A 21,977-nucleotide genomic window follows, 5' to 3' on the forward strand; every position below is an offset into this window, starting at 1 on the left:
CACCAATGAATGATAAGCTCTGAGAAATAGCTTTGTACAGGGCCCAGTGTTGTTTCATACAGGGCAGCTGTCCTGTTTGACCTCTTCTCAATTAACTCATAACAGCAGAGAAGCAAAGTCAATGTGGAAAGCTTTGCCACGTCTTGCAAAACAAACAACCCCCCCAACCCAACCCAGAACAAAACCAGAAGCCCTTGCATAGCATTCTGCTCACAAGGCTTATCCCAGTTTGGATAGACTCTTGGGCTAATGCAGAGCCGGGCTAGGGAGAGGAAGCCTGTCCTGTGAAGTGAGCACTTCCTGCTGGTGTACAACTCTGATAAAATGCTGAAATAATAGCTCACGGGAAGCTATTGAAAGTAAGCCCTACCGAGGTCCTCCTTTTATTATGGAAAATGATAAACACTGTGGACTAAGGAGCTAGGCCAGATGTTCTGTGGGGCACAGTGTGCTTAGATTTGTTTTCTAAGTGAAAACTAGAATCTAAACTTCCATTCATTTAAAGGTGATCTAAACTCCTTTTGGATTTTTTTTTTTTTTTTTTTGAGACAGTGTTCATTTCCCTTTCCTCTGAGACCCTTCCTCTTTTTCCTGATCGATTGTGGGATTTGATATTGTAATCATTCCCAGCGGGAGCTCAGTGTAAAATGGCTTCCATTGAAGATATTATTTTTGTTTTAAGATAGTATTATAGTACATGTTGATGGTTGGAAACCAAGCCTGGAAGATAGCATGTTGCCTCCAAATGATAAGCCTCACTTACTGCACAGTTTTCTAAGGGAGCTACCTGGAGGAGTTGCATTTTCTGAATATAGCCACCTTTGCTAATGAAAGATAATTGAAGCTCTTCAGCTGCCTTTTTGTTTTATTATTTTCCTAAGCTGGTGTTTGTGATGGGCCTATACAGGAAAGAGAACCTTATTTCTTTTTTTCTTAAAGAGTCCCAATAAATAATTATTCTTTGTTGGTTTTGACCCAGTTATCTATCTTAATATATATACCCTCTTCCTCTGACCCATACCACCACCAACCAGGTATTTGGGAGAAAAAAAGAAAAAAGCTTATAAGCAAAAATACAAGTCTTAAAACCATTTTAAATCATTAAAAAGCAGAAATCTAATATTTAGAACAGGGGTTCTTAATTATTTTTGCGTCATGGACCCCTGGGGCAGAATGGCTTATGAATTATATTTTTATTTTTTGTTTTAAATATTTTGCATTTGTTATTTTGTATTTCCCTCAATTATATATAAACAAAAATTTTAATAATTGATTAAATTTTTTTTGTTTTCATATTATCATCCTTTTTCCTATCCTTGAAAAGGCAGACAATTTGATGTAGATTATGCATAATGTTTTAAAGGTGTAAAATAAAACACGAAAGATTATAAAACCAATTATATTGAAATATACTAAACACTAAAATTATATTGAAATACACAAAATACATATACAAGTAAGGTTGTGGTCCCCAGACTAAAAATCTTATCTTAAGCTCAATTTTTATATCACAGAATGATTACTAGGCTCATGAAGTAGACTGACCAAATATTATAACCATTTTACAAAAGAAATTCAGGTACAAATTAAGTGATTTCTCAAGTAATCTGTCTTCAGATTCCTATAGTATTGGGTGTTTTTATTTAATTAACAAACTTTTAGGTTTGGAATGAATTTAGGTATTTCTATAGTTCTGTTTCTATGATTTTCAGAAACATTTCCCACAAGACAGACATTCAGCCCTTACTTGACCATTTCTATTTGCAGGGAAGTCACTTTCCACTGCACCCCCCTCCCCAACTGCCTACTTTATTGTACTGTGATAGCTTCAAGTATTAAAATGCTCTTATAAATTCAACCTTGATAGTTAATGTTGAGAAGATATTCAATCAATATTCATTGATTAAGTACCTACTCTGTTAGGTGACAAGCATGAGAGGAACAAAGGCAAAAAAGGAAATGGGGAGACAGTTTCTAAGGGAGAGACAGCAAATGCACATACATATAAATAAATATAGGTTGTTTTTCTTTAAATGCAAGATGAGGCATTGTGAAAGGGCTAGTGTAGAAGAGTGTATTTGTGCCAAAGGAAACGAAAGATGCTAAGGGCCAGGGAGAGGGACAGTAGTCTAGTTAGGGGAAAAAAATAACTTCTAGATGAACAAAGCCATAGAATGCATAAAGAGTAATCAGCCAGGATGTGAATGATTTTCAGAATCAAGTGGAAGAATTAATTTTGATCCTAGAGGTAATAGGAAGCTATTGGAGATTAAAGAGCAAAAGACTGGTCAAAATGGTCCATTAGGCAAACCATTTGGCAGCTCTGAGGATGATAGACTAGAGACGGGAGAAACTTGTGTCAGAGACAGTAATTAGGAGGCTGCTGGAATTTGTCCAGGGAGGAGGTGTCATGAGGCTATGGCTATGTATTGAGAAGAGAGCAGATAAAAGAAATGTTGTAAAGACCTTAACAATCACCTGAACATGTGAGTCTTACATTCACATATTGAGTTTTCACAACTCAAGGATGGAGTTTGGTTGTGAACCTGGGCAAATGGAAAGATAATGGTGCCCTTGACAGAAATACAAAAGTTCACAAGGGCAGTGAGTTTGAGAAGAAAAATAATGAGTTCTACGTGTTGTTTAAGATGCAAGTGAGATACTTGGCGGGCAAGGTCCAAGGCACTGTGCCATATGCTTGGGCAGGTACAGAGAGGAACAAACAATCTGTTTGAGGAAATAAAATGTGTTTAGAAGTAGCGATAATAAGAGAGAGAGTGTGATAAGTGACGCAGGACATTTAAAAATAAAAGGATCTGGGTGTCCAGAAGATGGAAAGATCACTTCTATGGAAGGGAATTGAAGACCAGGGCTCATTAGGGAAATTTTCCACTGCAGCTTTCTCCTGCTGAACAGAAATACGCCTTTCTGGGAGTTTTCACACAGCTTCTGGGGCAGCCTGCAGATGTTTGAAGAAAACTCTTATTGCCTTGCTAAATCATGGTTATAAGCTTCTATTTATGGAATACTTCAATGTTTTCCTTAAAATGACCCTATGAGGTAAGGTCATAAAAGCATAATCTCCCTTTTGCAGATGAAGAAACTTGAGTTTAGAGAAATTTTATACAGCTGGTGTCAAGTCCATGACTCCTAATTTCATATTTAGTGTTCTAGATGATAGATTCCTTGATATTAGGGGATTATGCCATCTTTCATTTCTCTCTCACCAGAATTTACTATGGGTTCAAATTTAGCCTCTGTCACTTGTTTAGCCCAGTATTTGGTGATCACGGGAAAGTAACAATTATTCTGAGCTTCAGTTTCCGTCATTCATAAGAAGGGATCAACCGGACTTGTAATAATTGAATTCAGAAAATAAATAGCTTTTGGGTTTAGGATTTTGGGAATTAGGAAGATCTGGTGGGTTCAAGTCCTGTGGGAGAAATATATAAAGATACATCATCCTTGGCAGGTCACTGTGCCCATCTACACTGGTAGAAGTCATCCTCCACTGAGAGCTCCGAAAATCACAGATCTAATTGAAACAGAGCCCATCTCACCTCAAAAAGTTGTTATGAGGCTCAGATGGTGGTAATGTACCATTAATGTAAATTGTTTGTATGCTTTAAAGTGCTATGTAAATATCAGTTATAACTCATTTCAACTCAATAGGCCAACCCAGTTGCCTAAAATTCTGGAAATATTACAAATCATTTAAAAAACAATAATAAAAAGAATCTAAAATCTATCCATTTGGTCAAGTTTCTAATATCTTTTAACGACTAGAAACTCTTTTTTCTCTCAGAATTCCATGATTTATCTTGTCCTCTCTGATTTAGGATAAGGATATTATGTCCAAATTTAAAAATTAATTTAGAGTTGGCTGATATTTTAAAAAACCAAAAAACCCAGCAATCCCCAAATCCCAGCATAATGCTAATTTGATTTAGTGTAAGCTAATCTGCCTTTGATCAGTATAATCATCTTGGGATCAGACTGACCGGAGCAAGCTGGACACGCTCTCACTCCAATGCTTCACAAAATGGTACCCCAGACTCCTGAAAAGCGTTCCTGTCTTCAGAAGTCCCTAATTTGCCACCAGGTGGGAAATTGAGATTCTTGAACTTCTAAGAGAAGGATTCAAAAAAAATTTTTTTTTTAAAAAATGCTGGTTCCTTTAGGGAATTTCCCAAAGAGGTAGGGTGATGGGGTAGAAATGGGTATTGCAATTTTAATTTGGGGTTGAATGAGGTTACTTAGTGTCTGTGTGACCTGTCTGACTCCCCATTTCTTCATCTTAGAGATATAAAGTGTAGAGTTATTTCATAGCATGAGAAAATCACTTAATGATGATTTTTAAATATAAACCACTTAAAAGCTTCCTGTCTCGAATTAAAATGAAAGTGATCTTTATTTAGGAAAGACAACAGAGCTCTTCAGCTTACGATCACTAAATATAAACCTCAGTATCGTGGGGGTGGTTACCAGGAACAAGTACAAGTCTGTATGACTGAAAAGCTCTCAGCTGTCTATCTCCTCACACATCCTTAACACACTCCAGCTTCTCGACTAGCTCAAGTGTAACCAGTTAACATTGCCTTTTTGAAAATTCCATTTTATATTTATTTTCATTTAATTCATTTTAAATTCAGCTCTATTTTATTTTCAGTTCCAAGTTCTTTTCCCTCCCCATCTCCCCTTCTCTGACCTCTACCCATTCAGCAAACTAGAAAAATCTGTTATAAATAGGGAGAGTCCAACAAAACAGATTTCCCACTGTAGCCACATCCAGAATGTATATTGTATGTGTGAGACAGACAGAGACAGAATCTCTTATCCCAAAGCCCACTGGTTTAGAACTTTGCTTATTGGTGGAGATGAATGTCTTGTCAGGGCATTCATCCCCTCAGTGAGGAGAGAGATGCAATTACGAATGCATAATACATATGCATACATGCAGTTTGCATCCAGAGCATGTTGGCTCTCTATCTGAATAGCATGTTTCATCATGAGTCTCCTGAAAGTGTGATTGGTTCTTGTACTAATCAGAGTTCCTAAGTTTTTTTTAGACTTTAATATTGTTTTCTCTGATTAGATCACAAACTTGTTGAAGTTCAAATGATCCATGAATTTTTGAAAATTCATATATTTTATCTTAATGGGAATTTGTGCATAATGGGAAGTTTGAAGAAAAAAACCCCTACACATCTGTCTCAGTCCATGGTAATGAATCCAAGTTTCCTAGGGCAAATTAGTTGATGTTAATTATGGGATGTGTAGGAGGAAAATAGGAGTTTGTGTGTTTAACTGGGAGGTTAGGTATCATCCAGAAAGGAAGGAATCTTAGAATCCTGGAATGAGTAAAACTCTAAGAAATCTTTTAGATAATAATTGGTCATAATAATTAGTATTAATTAATAATAATTAGTGCTTTAAGGTTTGCAGAAGTCTTTAAAAATAATATTTCATTGACTCTTTACAACAATCCTGGGGAGGTAGGTATTAATAATAATAATAATAATAGCATTTATATAGTATCTACTATGTGCCAGGCATTGTGCTAAGTAAGTGCTTACATATATTTTCTCATTTGATCTTTACAACAACTCTGGGAGGCTCTCCATTTTTCAGATAGAAAACAGACTGACAAAGGTTAGGTGGCTTGTCCAGGGTCACACAAGCTAGTAAATGCCTGAAATTGGATTTGTATTTAGGTATTCCTGACTCTAGGTCCAGTGCTTTATCCAACTGAGCCTCCAGGCCTCTCATTTTATAGAAGAGGAAATTATTGTTCTAAAGTCACAGTGTGAGTAAATTGATTAATCCAGGATTGGATGACAGGTCTTTAGATATCTGGGCAAGTGCATTTCTCACTAAATTTAAGTTCACATTTTGGTTGGTGGCTTCCCAGGGCCTAACATCATGGCCATTCAGGAGAATGAAGAAGGATTTATTTGTCCAAATGTGTCACCAAAATCAGAGAGAAAGGGCCAACTCTGAACTCCTTATTTTTTAGCTGATTAATTTGGGGGCTTTTTTAAGTTAACCAAACTCAGCAGTTTCCTAGAGAGTCTTTGACACTATTTCCATCCTCCGGATGGACAACATATCTTGTCTCTAGGACTTATATTTTTGACCTAGTTCCCTTTTTCTTCTGGACTTCTGTAATGACCCTTGCATGAACACTCCATTCTTCATTATGTTTTTTTTTTTTGTTTTTTTTTTTTGCCTCTAGCTTCCTCTCAGACTAACTCAGATTTTTGACTCATCTGATTCTGTTCTCTGCCACTCCACAGACGAGCCCCTTCTGTCTTCCCAATAACAGACAGCCAAGCTGGAAGACTTGCATTTTAGAGTTTATAGAATTTTTTAAAAATTTAAATGGGATTTTTAAAAGTAGCCAAGCATATTAACATTCTCCCATAGGAACTTATGCTTGATTTTTATTTTATTTTATATTATATATTACCACCTACTCGAGTCAAGAGTAGACTGATTTTTTTTAAAGATGTGGGCAGTTATACATCTCTATTTTTGCAATTACAGAAGTATCCACTGTGATGCCATGGATAGAACACTGGTCCAGGATTTAGGAAACTGCTAAGCCCAGCTACAACTTTATGATGTACAGCTTTCAAATCTATTACTAAAAATTTTTTTTGTTCAGTCATTTTCACTTTCTCTTTATGACCCTATTTGGGATTTTCTTGATAAAGATATTGGGGTAGTTTGCCATTTCCTTTTCCAGCTAATTTTGTAGATGAGGAGATTGAAACTGGGTTAACTGATTTGCCCAAAGTCTCTCACAGCTAGGAAGTTTCTGCATCCAGATTTGAACTTAGAAAGATGAGTCTGTATTGCCCAAGGTCCCACAGGTAATAAGTGTCAGGTGATTGGGATTTGAATCTCTTGGCTTCAATGGTCTTTCATTCTTTCTTAGCATTCTATATTTTCCAGGACATGTAAAAACAGGATGTTCTTGATGATAGTGTCATTCCAGCTCTGAAATGGTGCAAGAAATGGGCAAAGCACTGACAAGATAAAAACAAGTGTGCATATAGGGAGCTGCAAGCTTTTTGCAATTTGGTTTAGAAATATGTTTTGCAGATTTATTCTTTGCCTGTCTTTAAGGAGACAGCAACTTTCCCAGCTCAATTGATACATAGGCAATCATGCAGAAAGTACCCAATCTTGAGTCAGAAATCAGAAATTTTCTAATTAGAAGAGAGATTCTGCTCTGAAGGAGTTGTTTCTACCATGAACCTTCCTCCTCAACCTTTACCATCACAGATCTCAGTGTGATTTCTGCTTTAAAATATTTGAATCGATTGAGCTTCTCTCTTTAGTGAGCCAGGAAGTTAGTTAATGAGTGAGTCACTTTTCTTCTCAAAAAACTAGATAAAGTATAAACTGACCCTGGCATTTAAGGCTCCCCACATCCTGGCTCCAGACTTTCTCTCTTGAGTTTTTAACATAGCCTTTGTTCAAGGAAAGCCATGCTACTCAGCCACCCCATGCTAATCCATCTGCCCACTCTGTTACTTGGGGCATGCTGGCACTACTCCAGTCACACAGGCTCTCTCTTGCCCTTCATCTGAATCAGTCATGCTTCCTTATGTGCCTGGCACTGTGCTAGGGATGAATAAAAAGGGCAAAAAATGCCATCTCACCTTAAGGAGCTTAACATCCTAATGGGGAAGACCATATTTAGAATGTTTCAAAAGTCTTATTAGAGTTAATATGTTATATTCTATACATTTATATGGGATAATATTTATAAAATGTTTTTTCAAACCTTAAAGCAATATATAAATGCTATCTATTTATTATTATTATTATTATTATTATTATTATTATTATTATTATTATTATTATTATGTGGAAAAGATGGGAGATTTCCTTAATTGGGAACATTCTAGTAGCTGGGAGGATGAAGAAAGAAATTCTACAAAAATTAGAGAGAATTGAGTTGAGTTTTTAAGTAAGCTAAGGATGCCCCAGAGGAGAGGGAGAACAGGATTATATATGTGAGGGGCAGTCTGTGTTAAATGCATGGAGAGAAAAGATGGAGTATGATATAGAAGGAATAGCTTGCCTGCCTGGAATGTATGGAGAAAAGTAAAATATAAAAAGTTAAGAAAGGTAGGAAAATGCTTTGTTATTAAGTGCTTTAAATATCAAGAACAAAATGAGGCCACTGGAGTTTGAATCAGGAAATGTGACATGGTTAAATCCAACTCAAGAGTTTTCTCCTCCTTTGAAACCTTAAGAGCTCCGAGTAGTAGCTTCAAGTGAAGTCTTCCTCCTAAAATTTAGTGTTAGTTTAGGTTTGGCCTTTACTTCCATATTAGGATCCTAAATTGAGCTGGAGAAGGACCTTAGCATTCCCTCATTTTACAAAGGAAATAACTAAAGTATATAGAGAGGTGTTAAAGAGACTTGTTTAGGGTAAGATAGGAAGTAGCAGAGCTGAGATGCTTTTTACATTCTATCTTTTATGTGTTTTCACAAATCTCTCCCCATGCATCTTTTTCTTCTCGTTCTCTCTCTCTCTCTCTCTCTCTCTCTCTCTCTCTCTCTCTCTCTCTCTCTCTCTCTCTCTCTCTCTCTCTCTCTCTCTCTCTCCCTCTTTTCCTTCCTTCCTTCCTTTTTTGTGGAGTAATATTGTTATTTTAGAAAATTGGTAAACAAATTAATCAGTTACAATCTCAAAAAAAAGGACCTAATATCCTTTTGTTCTAGTTCTGAAGAACTGAAGTACTGGTATATATATATTATTTATATTATATTATATATAATATATATATTATTTACAAATTATTTAACAAGTTCTTGATGATATTTAATTTTCTTCTTGATAGTTTGAACTATGAAATTCAAAATCACATATTTTACCATTAGCAGACGAGCTCTATTAAGTTGTCTGGCAACCCTTTGGTAGGTTATCAGTAACTCATAGTTAACTGATTAAAAAAACATTTCTTTAATTAGTTGGTGCAGGTTTAAGTGTCAAGAAGAAAGGAATCCCTCTTCCTTCCCTGTTAACGCCTCAGATGTACACTTTAATAACTGAAACTAGACTTCTGCCTTTGCTGAAGGAAAGCTTTGGGAGGAATTTGACTCCACCCTTCAGCTCTCTAATCTGAGGATAGATAAAGGAGGCTAAGGGAGATGGTATGGCTTAGGGATGAGGTTAGAAGTGACCAGTTTATCAGGATAGCTTGTCCTATGGTTCACTGTTGGAAACTGATTTTTATCTATCAAAATGACATTAAATGAGAGATATTACATTTATTTTGTCTCTACACCCTATGGACCATGAGATCTTTCTGACTTGTAGCTGAAACTTTCCATAGACATTATCTGCCCCAGCTCCTGGAGAGAACGGAGTCCTATTTTTCTATCTCCAATGCTTAGCGCTGGGTTTTGACAGAGCAAGAATTCTTTATTCTTTTACTCATTCATTTTGGGGAAGGAGGAGGTGCTATTTATCTCCTTGAAGGGTTGGTTTACTTGAAAAAATAATAGCTTTATTCCTTAGGCTCTGAGGGTGGGGAAAAGGGTCTAGTTTCAGGTATTACCAGAAATAGTAATGCAGTGTCAGAAGAAATAGTTTAAGTTGCCTTTTTTTGTGCAGTATTGTAGCTTTCATTAGCCCCTCAGCATGATCTGGAAGGAGCATCATTTTGTTACCAGGCCAAGGTGAAGAAAGATGCCAGGTTATGTGTCATATTCAGTAGTGAGTCTCTTTTGCTTAAAGACCTTCTCTCTCTACCAAAGGCAGCAGTTGCTTGTATTCTTGCTCAGTACTGATCCAAATTGGGCTCCTCCGTCCTGGATGAGTGAGTGGAATACAGAACAGAGAGCCTGCTGTTGCGTTATAAAGTTTGTTACCATACGTGCCCCAAATCTGGGATGTATCTCCACAGCACATAACCATGCATTCATGTATATATACAAATTCACTGATGCTTCTACACATAGACACACACAAAATCTGGAATGCATGATGGGGATGGGAAGGAAGGAGGAGAATTTATATAGTACCTACTACATGCCAGGCCCTGTGCTAAGTGCTTTGTACATGTTATCTTGTTTCAACATCACAACAATTCTGCAGGATAGGTGCTGTTTTTTTTTTTTTTTTCCTATTTTCCAGTTCAAGAAACTGAGGCAAACAAGAGTATCCATGATCATAGAGCTAGTAAGTGTCTGAGACTGGATTTGAACTTGATGACTTTGTGGAGCTCTCTATCCACTGTGCCATTTAGCTTCTTTCTGGAATATTGAGATAATTTTAAGTTTTTTCATTATCTCCTTCCTTCCTTCCTTCCTTCCTTCCTTCCTTCCTTCCTTCCTTCCTTCCTTCCTTCCTTCCTTCCTTCCTTCCTTCCTTCCTTCCTTCCTTCCTTCCTTCCTTCCTTCCTTCCTTCCTTCCTTCCTTCCTTCCTTCTTTCCTTCCTTCTTTCCTTCCTTCCTTCCTTCTTTCCTTTCTTCCTTCCCTCCCTCCCTCTCTCCCTTCCTTCCTTCCTTCCTTCCTTCCTTCCTTCCTTCCTTCCTTCCTTCCTTCCTTCCTTCCTTCCTTCCTTCCTTCCTTCCTTCCTTCCTTCCTTCCTTCCTTCCTTCCTTCCTTCCTTCCTTCCTTCCTTCCTTTTGAATATAGTATGTATATAAACATATATATTTACCTATAGTTGTATATGTGTGTATAGATAGATATGGGTATCTTGATTGTTATCTATATAGATGCCTATAAAGATATCTTTGTGTGTGTGTATGGAAGTATTTATGTGTATATATGTATATATGCATCTATAGAAATATGTGTACACATAAGTATCTCTATACCTGTATATGCATAGATACAGATAGATACCTAGACTAAATACCTACACATACAAGCCGTATATACTCAAAGATGCACAAGTATCTTCATAGCTAGCTATATAGCTACTTGTAGGTGTAAATGCAGATACTTGTATATACATATATAAAGATACATTCTACAAAAAGAGCTATGTGTCCTGTAGCTATATATACATATTGTATCATTAGAGATATCTCTCTATGTATATACTAACACACACATATTAAATGTACACATGTATGTATTCACACATGAAAGAGACCCTAGTTCCCTCAGGCAGTGTCTTACCCTGCATTCCAGTTGTCCAAGGACCAGCCTGGCAGTGGTACACGACCAGCTGGTTGGCTACCCGCTGATAATTCATTTGGCCACAATAGTCATGAAGACCGTCTGCTAAGACAAAGAATGCTTACTACCTGATCTGAGGAGAAGGGACCCAGGTCACTGAAATCACCATGTCTCTGAAGCACCGAAAGCATTCATGAATAGCAAGACAAAAAGATTTCAAACCATCGCAGGTTTTAGGGAGGCAGGACAATAGCTGAGATATTTCATAATAACAAGGAAAATAAATAGCTTTGTCCTTAGAAGATAAACACCATTCTCTACTACCCAGTGAATATTTTGCTTTTAATGAAAGCAACCTCCTTTTTAAATTCAAGCTAGGATGGTCTTGCTTCCTCCCTATAGGAATTTCCCACTTTCTACACAGACTAATGATATCCTGCTCCTTTTCAGAGTACATGATTCTCTTTTTTTTCTTTAAAAAATTTTTTTTATTATAGCTTTTTATTTACCAGATATATGCATGGGTAATTTTTCAGCATTGACAATTGCCAAACCTTTTGTTCCAACTTTTCCTCTCCTTCCCCCCACCCCTTCCCCCAGATGCCAGGTTGACCAATACAAGTACATATGATTCTTGACATTACTTACTTTGCTTTCTGATGAACCAAAATTACCTATATGTATATATGTATTCACACATAGATATACATAGCCAGCTTCTTAAAATGTGATTAGTGTCCCAATATGGGGTCTTGTGACTGAATATGGGGGTTAATGATTCATTATCATTAAATGTTTGATTCATATAATCAAATTTGATCAAGTCAAATCAAACAAAAGTAGGTATGTATACCTATATATAGATATATACCAATATACCCAAGATCACATAAAAATGTATCAGGCAAAAAGGGATCACAAGTGAAAATAAGAATCCCTGAAAAAAAAAAAAAAAAAAAAAAATATATATATATATATATATATATACATACATATATATACACATACACACACATATACACACACATATATACACACATATACACACACATATATATACATACATACACACACATATATATATATACATACATACACACACATATACATATATATGTGTGTGTGTGTATATATATATATGTACATGTATATGTATATACACATGGATGCCTACCAATGTGGATCAGTGCCTTCTCTGGAATTTATATTCTTAGAGAATCTTCCTAGAGCAGTTGTCAAATGTACTTGCCAATACTTCCAGTTCCCCCCAAAGAGATTAAAATGTAATTGGGAAATAAGCAAAATAAATAAAAATATTATATAATATAGAACATATTAACTTATGGTTTTCTAATTCATTCTGAAGCCATAAATAATAAAAATACTATATAATATAGAACATATTAATTTATGGTTTTCTAATTCATTCTGAAGCCATCAGATATCTATTTGAATGTGACACTACTGTATTCTAGAAGATGGATTTAGGAAGCTCTGGATTCTAGTATCATCACAGTTAGTCATTTGGGGCCTTCTGTACCTGGTGATAGAAATGTAAATAAAAAGATGTTTTCTGCCCTCCTAGAGCTTGCAATCTAATGAGGTAAAACCATTTATAAAAGGAAGCTGAAAAGTGGTAGGTGGGGAGAGGGAGGTAACCTCTGATAGCTATTGACTTTGTGACCTCAGACAGTAATTTAACTTTTGACAATTCTCAAGTCTCTATGTGGAATGAGTGGAGAGAATTTTAATACTGGGGATTTCTAACACTGATGAAGTCAGAGACTGAGATTACCCCCTTCTCCACTCTCTAAATATTTACAGAAGACTGACTTTGGAGGAATAGGGAATTAGAGAGGAAATGTGGTTCCCATTTATTCTTTCACTCCCATTCTAAGCCCTGCTTTTGCCAAAGAAAGACCACTGGTACCTCCTGATTTTCCTACTTCTAGGGAGTGTAGGACTCACTGAAGAGGGGTTTTGTTGTTCTAAACCAGAGCTTTTTAAACATTCCTTAGTCTCAAAAATTCTCCTCTGAGAATTTTTTCACTATCTTGCGTATACAGGTATTTAAAATAGGTATATAAATCAAACATTTATTAATAATAAATCATAAAGAAATTTATTTTAAAGCAATTCTTTAACATATAATTTTAGCATTTATTATGTTATTATTATATTATTATATGTTATTATATAACAAAAACAAAGTTGTGTACTAATGAGATGGATGTATTTGTTTTTATATAAAGAATTAAATCTTGGCAGAATATTTGTTACCTTTTACTGTTGCCAAAATTTTCACAACTTCCTCATTTAGTTATATGACCCCTTAGGGGGTGGCAACTCACAATTTAAGAAGCTTTGTTTAAATCAATTTTCTCTCTACCCTTCACGAACCTTGGAATCCAGTTTCTACCTTGTTCAATTTTTTTTTTTTTTTTTTTTAAAGCACGTATGAGGCAATAACACATGGAGTATCTGGTTTAAGGACTTTGCTACCCAAACTGGTCCTTCCTCTTCCCCTAGGCCCCATTTTTGAATTTTGGGTCTTCTGAACCTCCTAGCCTCTAATGACTCTTCTATATCCCTTTTGCTTAAACGATTCCAGAAATACTTAGTTTGTCAGTATAGAAGTAGTTGTAATTATAGTCATTTACTCTGAAACTGCTTACTACTTACACCTAATTATCATGTAGCACAATAATGATTATGCATATCATTCAATATGTGTCAGATTAACCTGGTTCTAAGTTTTATTTTATTACAACACTATATTCATTTCAGGTTTTCTTAGTCTTCTTAGTTGGGTCCTAAAACATGATAGGAAATTCCTGCTGCACCCCACCCCCATCCCATGCTCCTCAGCAATGATCCGATATTAAACATATGGCTGCAGGCCAAACTGTTTTCCATTTAGTATCCAGCAATCTGTCTTTGTTTGGAAGATGGCCATGGTTCATCCTGGAGATGCTCAGGGTCAGATAGTGCTGCCAGCAAGTTAGGCAGAGCAGATAGTGACGGAGGTCCACAGGTTAGTAGAGCATGTTTTTAACTCTCTTTCATTTGCAAGCCAAATTAGCAGAAGGGTCCTTTTGTACTTATGTTTGGTTCTTGCCCATGTCTTTTAATAGAAAGCTCCTCAAATATCCAATGTGTGTTTAGTTTATTTTATTTTTAGTGTCCAGGAACTTTTGGAATGATTCCTTTCATAGGTCATTAAACCCCTACCGTGGAAACTTTGGGTTTGGGCCCCAAAACTACCTGCATTTGACCTGGAATGTGCATGGTGTCTATTTTGGAAATTCCGAGCTTTTAGAGTAAATCTACTTTTAATTTTTTTATTGGAATGTTAACCCCCTAGTTTTTATAGAGGAAAAAAATTGAAGCCCACTGTATTTAATCATAAACTCTTTTCTTTTTGAACTAAGAACATTTTGAATTTTGGATTAAAACTATGAAATCTTTCGTTAATTATTCTTCTTCTGAAAATCACTCCATTTCCCCTGTCATTTGGATTGCCTCTCTTTGAATTGTGTCCCTTCCCATTTTGTGAAGGTCCTCTACTATATTAAAGTAGTGGGGAGTGTATCATGAGGACAAAAAATAACTTCAATTCAGGCCACTTCTTATGGCATCCTGTTAAACTTTTATTATAATGAACCTTTGCGAATATCATATAGTCAAGAGAATTGTAGGTGATGCTTCCAGCATCTGGCAAATGTTAGGCGCTTAGTAAATATTTGTTGATAGATTGACTTAGTTAATTTTGGATTCAAGTAGCAGCACAAGGATAAACACCCTCCATTAAACATACATGTTCTGTGCTCACTTCAGCAGCACCTATACTCCAATTGAAATGATACACAGAGATTAGCATGGCCCCTGCACAAGAATAATATGCAAATATGCAAAGTATTTCACATTTAAAGGTAAAAAATAAACAAACTTGCCCATCTTGTGTTCCATTCCTTCAGAGTCCTGCTCACTATGGGAATAGACTACAAATGGACGAATTTTGCCTCTTCTAGGTAACTTCATTGTGTTTAATAGGAACTTGTGGAAGAACCGTGCCTTGACCAGAATTATTGGGAAATGATGGAAATTTCAAGTACCTGAGTAGGTTAAGAAAGGAGCTATTTTTTTGGCCAGAGAAAGCTCTTCCCACTGTTACTTTGGGCTAGTATTTCCTCTCTTTTGGGCATGTAAAGTGATGGTGTTAGGGCAAGATAATTTGTAAGGTCCATTTTAGTTTATCTTTTTTTTTTAGAGGTGCACCATCAAATAGTCAAGGGCAGTTGTACAGCATTTGTGTGTATGTTTGCTAGTGTTCTATTCATCTCTAATAACTTTCTTGATGATGCTTTGCATTTTGTTGCTCCCAAGTGAAGCGTCTCAACCGATAATGTGTTCCAGCTCCAAAAGGCCATGCCAGCAGAATACAAATGCTAGCGAATCCTGCCAAGCTCTGAATATGGCCCTGGTGAAAGCGTTAGGCCTGTGATCTGAGAACCAGTCCTGATAAATTCAGAAAGGCTCAAGCCTGGAAGATTGACCACAAGGGGAAGAATTTTCCTTTTCATACCAGACTATCAAAGTCCACTTAATGTGCTTGGCGTAGATGCAATCTTAGTCCTTTTGGATTCAAAGTAAAAATAGTATCGCAGTAGAGATGACCATCTCTGGAATTGGATGACTTTCAGTTCAAATCCCACTTCTGATGTTTGGGGTGTATGTGGCAACCATCCCACTCACCCTCCCTGGGTCTCATTTTTAATGAGAAATAAAGACTAGGTGATCTCAAAGGTCCCACCCAAGTTATAAATCTATAATACTATGGCCCTGGGGTTATATTCCATTATTAGTAGTGTTAGTTTTCAAATTTCATATCCTTGGGCCTCAGTTTCTTTCTCTATAAAACTACAACAAATTATCTCTAATTTGTTCTTCCCTTCCAGGCTTCCTGTGTATAGGGTTTGAATCTAGCATTCTGAGTAGCTTATTATCAGAAAGATCTGTAACAACATTAAGTGTTTAAACAGAAAAACTCCCCAAACAAACCATCTAATTTCTGTTGTCATGGTACTAATAACGTCTTGCAGCATTTATTATGAGCATTTTAACGAATATAAAATTTTCTGCATTCAGCTTATCACTGTAGGACTCAATCATTCAGTAAAGCAAATTAGATTTTGAATAGTTAATTTCTACTTTTCCATTTGCAAATGGGTTTAAAGTTCTGTTGGTAGTCGGAATCTGATAATTAATTAAAATGCTTTCTTACCTGTTTAACAAATTGGCCTTCCTGCTCTCTTCTTCCTTTATTGTACTTGGTTAAGTTACAAACAGTGGTGGAACATTAGAAGCTAATGGAGGGATAGAGGAAACTAGCAGAGCAAACTAATTAGGATTTATATGGCTCAGCTTTTATGCAACATGCTAATAATGTTATAAAGCTTTTCCCAAATGATGCTGCACATGCTTTAGATTGTTTTGAAGTGCTGGAAGGGGGTGGGGCAGCTAATGTTTTTGTTTGTCTACTGAGGAAGGCTGTCTAGTTGCCTAGGGGTTAATGCACAACATGTTGCAATTTTTTCCCCCCAAATATCTGGAAGGCTGTGAGGAATTGTTCTTGCCAAATTTTTCACATTCGCAGAAATATTCTGTGGCTTTGAATGTAAATTCAGGAACTCAATATGTTCGGGTACAAAGAAAAGATGGTGTTTACAAATTTTCAATGATATCAAGCTATGAACTAAGTTTGGATACTTGCCTTACAGGTAATTTCCAATAAGTACATGCTTCAGAATATATCCTACAGTAGGAACATCTGCATCTGGACTTCTGAGATTTTTCAAATAGAATCTTTAAAAAGAGCTTCTTCATTTTGTGGGGGAGTTAGGGAGGGGGAGAAGCTTGGAGATCAAAGATAGCCTTGGAGTATATTGCAAACTTAAAAAGTTTGGCTCAGGTTTTCATAGCTAAATTTAATTTTTTTGGACCAGCTGGAACCAATATATAGTATAGTGGAAAGACCACTGGATTGAAAGACCATTGGATGTGAATCCTAGCTATGAACTGGATATGTTACCCTCATAACCCTAGACTAGTGACTCTAGGCCTCTGTTTCATCCTCAGTACAAATAAGGGGGTTGGCTAGAATATGAAAACCCTTCTAGTTTAGATCTAAGATCTTAGAACTTAAAAGTCCTAAATATAAAGTGCTTTGTTAGTTCTGAGTAGAGCTAACATGAAAGTATTCCAGATAATAAGCAATTTAAAAACCTTCTTTATATCTTCCCCCAAGATTTAACTTGTTTCTTGATGGTTGGGGAATATAATCCATGCTCTTAAATTATGACTCAAGATAGAACATCCCAAGAATGGATTTTACTCTAGAACAGTTTGTGATTCTGTCTATCTCCCCCCATGGGGGAGGAGAGAAACTAGGCTAGTTCTTGTATTGTGTTGTGTAGACTCTTTGGTCCAGGGCATTTTACGCCTGCCCTTCCCACTCCCCAGATAAAAATCTAGGATAACTGAAGACCACCCCAATTTCTTGAGTGCAGAGTACTTAGTTTTAACAGTAACATCCAACATAATGCATTGTTGGTGGAGTTGTGTACTTATCCAACTATTCTGAAGAGTAATTTGGAATTATGCTTAAAGGAGTATAAAAGTCCTTTGACTCAGTAACACCACTGCTAGATCTATGTCCCAAAGATATCAAAAAGGGGAAGGGGAGGGAAAGATCTATTTGTAGGAAAATATTAATAGCAGCTCTTTTTGTAGTGGCTAAGAATTAGAAATTGAAGGGATGACCATTCATTGAAGAATGGCTAAACAAGCTGTGGTATATGATTATAATGGAATATTATTGTACTATAAGAAAAGAAGTCCAAAGATTGTGATTAGATTGTGAAGATTGTGATTGAATTTTTTTGGTTTTTGTTCAGTTATTTTAGCTGTATCCAATTCTTCATGATCCCATTTGGGGTTTTCCTGACAAAGATACTGGGAAAGTGTCATTTGCTTTTCTAGCTTATTTTATAGATGGGAAAATTGAGGCAAATAGGATTAAGTGACTTGCCTAGGATTACATAACTAGTTAGTGTCTGGAGCTGGATTTGAACTCATGAACTCTAGGCCTGGAACTCTATCCATTGTACCACTTAGCCATCCAAAGATAGGGAAAGTCAGGTTTATTTCAGCTGAAGGTATTCATTCAGACCTCACGTGGACTAGTAGGAAATGCAGTGTGTTATATGTGTATATTTATGATATTGAAAAATAAAAGGTATTTTCCAATATGGTTAAAATTGATTCCTTTATTGAAATAAAAAATAAAATATAATTCATGTATTAATGGAATGTAGGAGAATAACTGACTTTAAGCAGTGAAGAAAGGCCTAATTCTTCTAGGAAATCTGCAGTCATGATTTTGGAGAAAGGGATCAACATCTGTCAAAACATCCCTTCTTTTCAAGTTTTGTTGGAAAAGTAGTAATGGGATTCATGAAACTAACTCATTGACATGGATTAACTATCTGACTTATAGACAGGCATTCAAATTCTGACTTAAATACTTCCTACTCAAGTCTTTTAATTCAGTCTTAGTTTTCCTCATCTGTATAAAGGGGGATAGTAGTATCTATTTCATAAGAATCGAATGAAATAATATAAGATAAAATAATAAAAGATAAGATATAAAATAAAAGGGGATAGTAGTATCTATTTCATATAAGAATGAATGAAATACTATAAGATAAAATAAAAATAATATAAGATATAAGATAAAAAATATAATATAAAAATAATACAAGATAAATCTTAAAGTCTTATGAAGGTATTAGTATTATCATTACATAAGGAGATTGTCTCTTTCTATAGCATATGTAAGTGCTTTGCAAACCTTAAAAGTACTATATGTTATCATTCCTCATCCTCATCATCTGAGATTACTGAGATTTCATCATATTACTGAGATAAGTAATTTAAAGCTGGGAGGAGATAGCTTAAAAAGTATCTCAGTGGTCACATAGGTAGTGTATGGCTTTCTTGATATTCAAATCTTGGTTTTCTGATTCTAAATTCAGGTCTTTCTATACAGCCACATTGTTCATAGCTGGTCCAAAGAATTTAAAATCACCTACCTATGAACAAAAGTAAATCACATTAGTATTTCCTTGTCCTTATTTTTGTGTGTGTGTGAATAGGAGACTGCTGAAGATGATAGAACACTGCTGGGGAGCTTAGAAATGAAATCCTGTTTTCTATCCTGAGAAACTTATAAGAGAACTGTTTTTAAAGAGGGACTAACAAAAAGGTCAATCATCAGAATATTATTTTGGTAACTTTTGGTCATACGTATAATAAGAATCCCATAATTGAGGGAATGCCCATTAATTGGGAAATGATTGAACAAGTTATGGCACATAAATGTAATGGAACACTATTTTTCTATAAGAAGGCAGGTAGATTTCAGAAAGTCTGGAAAGATTTACACGAACTAATGCTGAGTGAAGTGAGCACAACTAGGAGTAAATTAAACACAGTAACAGCAAGATTGTGTGATGTCAGCTATGATAGACTTAGCTCTTCTCAGCACTATGGTAAGCAATGAGAGCTCCAAAAGACTTTTATGATGGAAAATGTTCCCTACATCCAGAAAAAGAACTATATAGTCTGAATGCAGAGCAAAGCATACTGTTTTCACTTTTTAAAAAAATTTGGGTTTTTTTCTATCTTGTGGTTTTTCCCTTTTGTTCTGATTCTTCTTTTACAACATAGCTAATATGAAAATGTTTAATGTGATTGTACATTTATAGTGTATATAGGATGTCTTGCTGTCTTGGGGAGAGGAAAGGGAGAGAGGGATAAAAATTTGGAATCGAAAATTTTACAAAAATGAATGTTGAAGACTTTAATTAAATTAATTTAATTAATAATAGGAAAAATAAATGTTATTAAGTGCAAAAATCTGATCCTTAAAGCACTTTTCATCCTAGAGTTTTGATGGGACATGATTCTATGAATCTGTGATTTAAAGAAACTCTAGAATTTCAAAATACCCTGAAGGACCAAGCACATTTCTGCATCAACTGGTCCTTATAGTATAAGTAGCAAGTAGAATGAGGTAAAGATGAAGTGCCTTGTTGAAGCTTAAGGATGGTAAGACACTAGAAAATGCAAGGTATTCAGGACAGGTGGGAGATCCAGTATCTCATTGCCTATCATTAAGGTTCTCTTTGCAGGGTCTGGGAAGAAAGCCCAGTTTCATAGACTCAATCACCCTCTTTGTGAAATTATATTCCCTCCTCAGCTAAGATAGGATTCTTGACTGCCTCTGCAGTTTCCTGGGCTTTTAGCAATTGCTCATCGTGTATGAAAACTGTACGATTTGAATCATGTTATCGGGTCTTCCTGGATGGTAAGGAACATTCACATTTGGTTGTGGGCCCATAGGGGTTTAAGTGGAAGCAGAGGAGAGAAAGGACAGGGGGAGGGGGAGTATTCTGATCATCTCTGGCTCCAGACTTGAATAATTCAGATCCCAACCAGCCAATAAGAATCATATCTCCTGTCTTAAAGTATTCAGGTAAGAGAATAAACCTATTGTTTTCTCCTTGTAAAACCTTTCATGGGAATGGAATGCAAGGTAAACATATGTCTTTGGTTTTTGTTTATGAACTTTTTATAGATTTAGTAGTGAGCACCTATAATTGAGGTTTAATTGTAAAGGATGTCTACTTTTTTTTCCCCCGAGGTAGTTGGAATTAAGTGACTTGCTCAGGGTCACACACCTAGGAAGTGTTAAGTGTCTGAAGTCAAATTTGAACTCAGGTCCTCCTGACTTCAGGCACCAATTAGGTGCCCCAAGGATGTTTATTCTTGGGGGTGCAATAGGCTAAGGTGATTGTTTATCTGTATTACCTGGCAATATGGTGAACCTCCCTGGAGTTGGGAGGAGAGAGCTAACCAGTGTAGATTGGAAATGGAGCTGGTTAGAGTTTCTGTATAGATCTGTATTGGGATCTAGCCGGTGATTGAACACTGAACTTCTAGTACTGGCAAAACAATTTACAGACTCAAAAAAAAAAAAAAAGGAAATCTATAATATTATAATAGTTTATTTCTCTACAAATGTAGTGCTGTATTTCTGAGCTGAAAAAATGGCTCCTAGGAGAGTTAATAGATAAAGCCCTTTAAAAGTGTGTGTTGTGGGGGAGAGCTGGGTTTTATTATTTTGAGTACATTTAAATGCATTATGGTCAAAGGCACCACTGAGGCAGAATCTAGAGAGATTGTACTAGAGTCTGATAGATAAAATAGACAAAATGCTATTTGTTTTGTCAGGAAGAGGGTGGTGAATCGTGAGCCAGGGGAGGAGGAGGAGGAGTAGCTAGGGAATCACTCCAGAATGTCCTGATGATGGTTCCTGGAGCCAGGACCTTGGCAGAGAAGAAAATCGGTGATTATAGAAAGAGTTAGAGTCAGAGTAAAGATCAGAGAAGATAACGAAGGGTCTGAGGTGAAAGTAAGTGAATAAATGAAGGCATCAGTGTGGAAGGAAAAAGGGGCATAAAGGGTAAAAGATAATGAGAAGATACCATTTTGTATAGAACTTTTAAAACAACTTAACATTTGAACCTTACCTCCAAACACCTGTGTAATAAGTCTTATAGTGACCCATTTTATAGATGAGGGAATCTTACATGGGCATACAGCTGGTATCAGGTAAGATACAAACCAAGAATCCAAATCTAGTGCTCTTTGCACTGAGCTACACTATCTTTCACAGAGGGAGGAAATTAGCATTTCT

General features: G+C 36.1%; 1 protein-coding gene, 1 non-coding gene and 1 pseudogene across 3 annotated transcripts in view; all 3 read left to right on the plus strand.

Annotated features, from left to right (window-relative positions):
* Nucleotides 1-21,977, plus strand: part of GALNT7 (polypeptide N-acetylgalactosaminyltransferase 7) — a 191,699-nt gene that overhangs the window by 15,989 nt on the left and 153,733 nt on the right. The gene's annotated exons all lie outside the window — the stretch shown is intronic.
* Nucleotides 1-21,977, plus strand: part of LOC141546217 (SUMO-activating enzyme subunit 1-like) — a 68,563-nt pseudogene that overhangs the window by 12,468 nt on the left and 34,118 nt on the right.
* On the plus strand, nucleotides 14,980-15,085 carry LOC141548140 (U6 spliceosomal RNA). The gene has a single exon (XR_012483827.1). It is a non-coding gene; the product is annotated as a U6 spliceosomal RNA (small nuclear RNA).

The sequence above is a fragment of the Sminthopsis crassicaudata genome, chromosome 6 (assembly GCF_048593235.1).
Source record: "Sminthopsis crassicaudata isolate SCR6 chromosome 6, ASM4859323v1, whole genome shotgun sequence".
Taxonomy (NCBI): domain Eukaryota; kingdom Metazoa; phylum Chordata; class Mammalia; order Dasyuromorphia; family Dasyuridae; genus Sminthopsis; species Sminthopsis crassicaudata.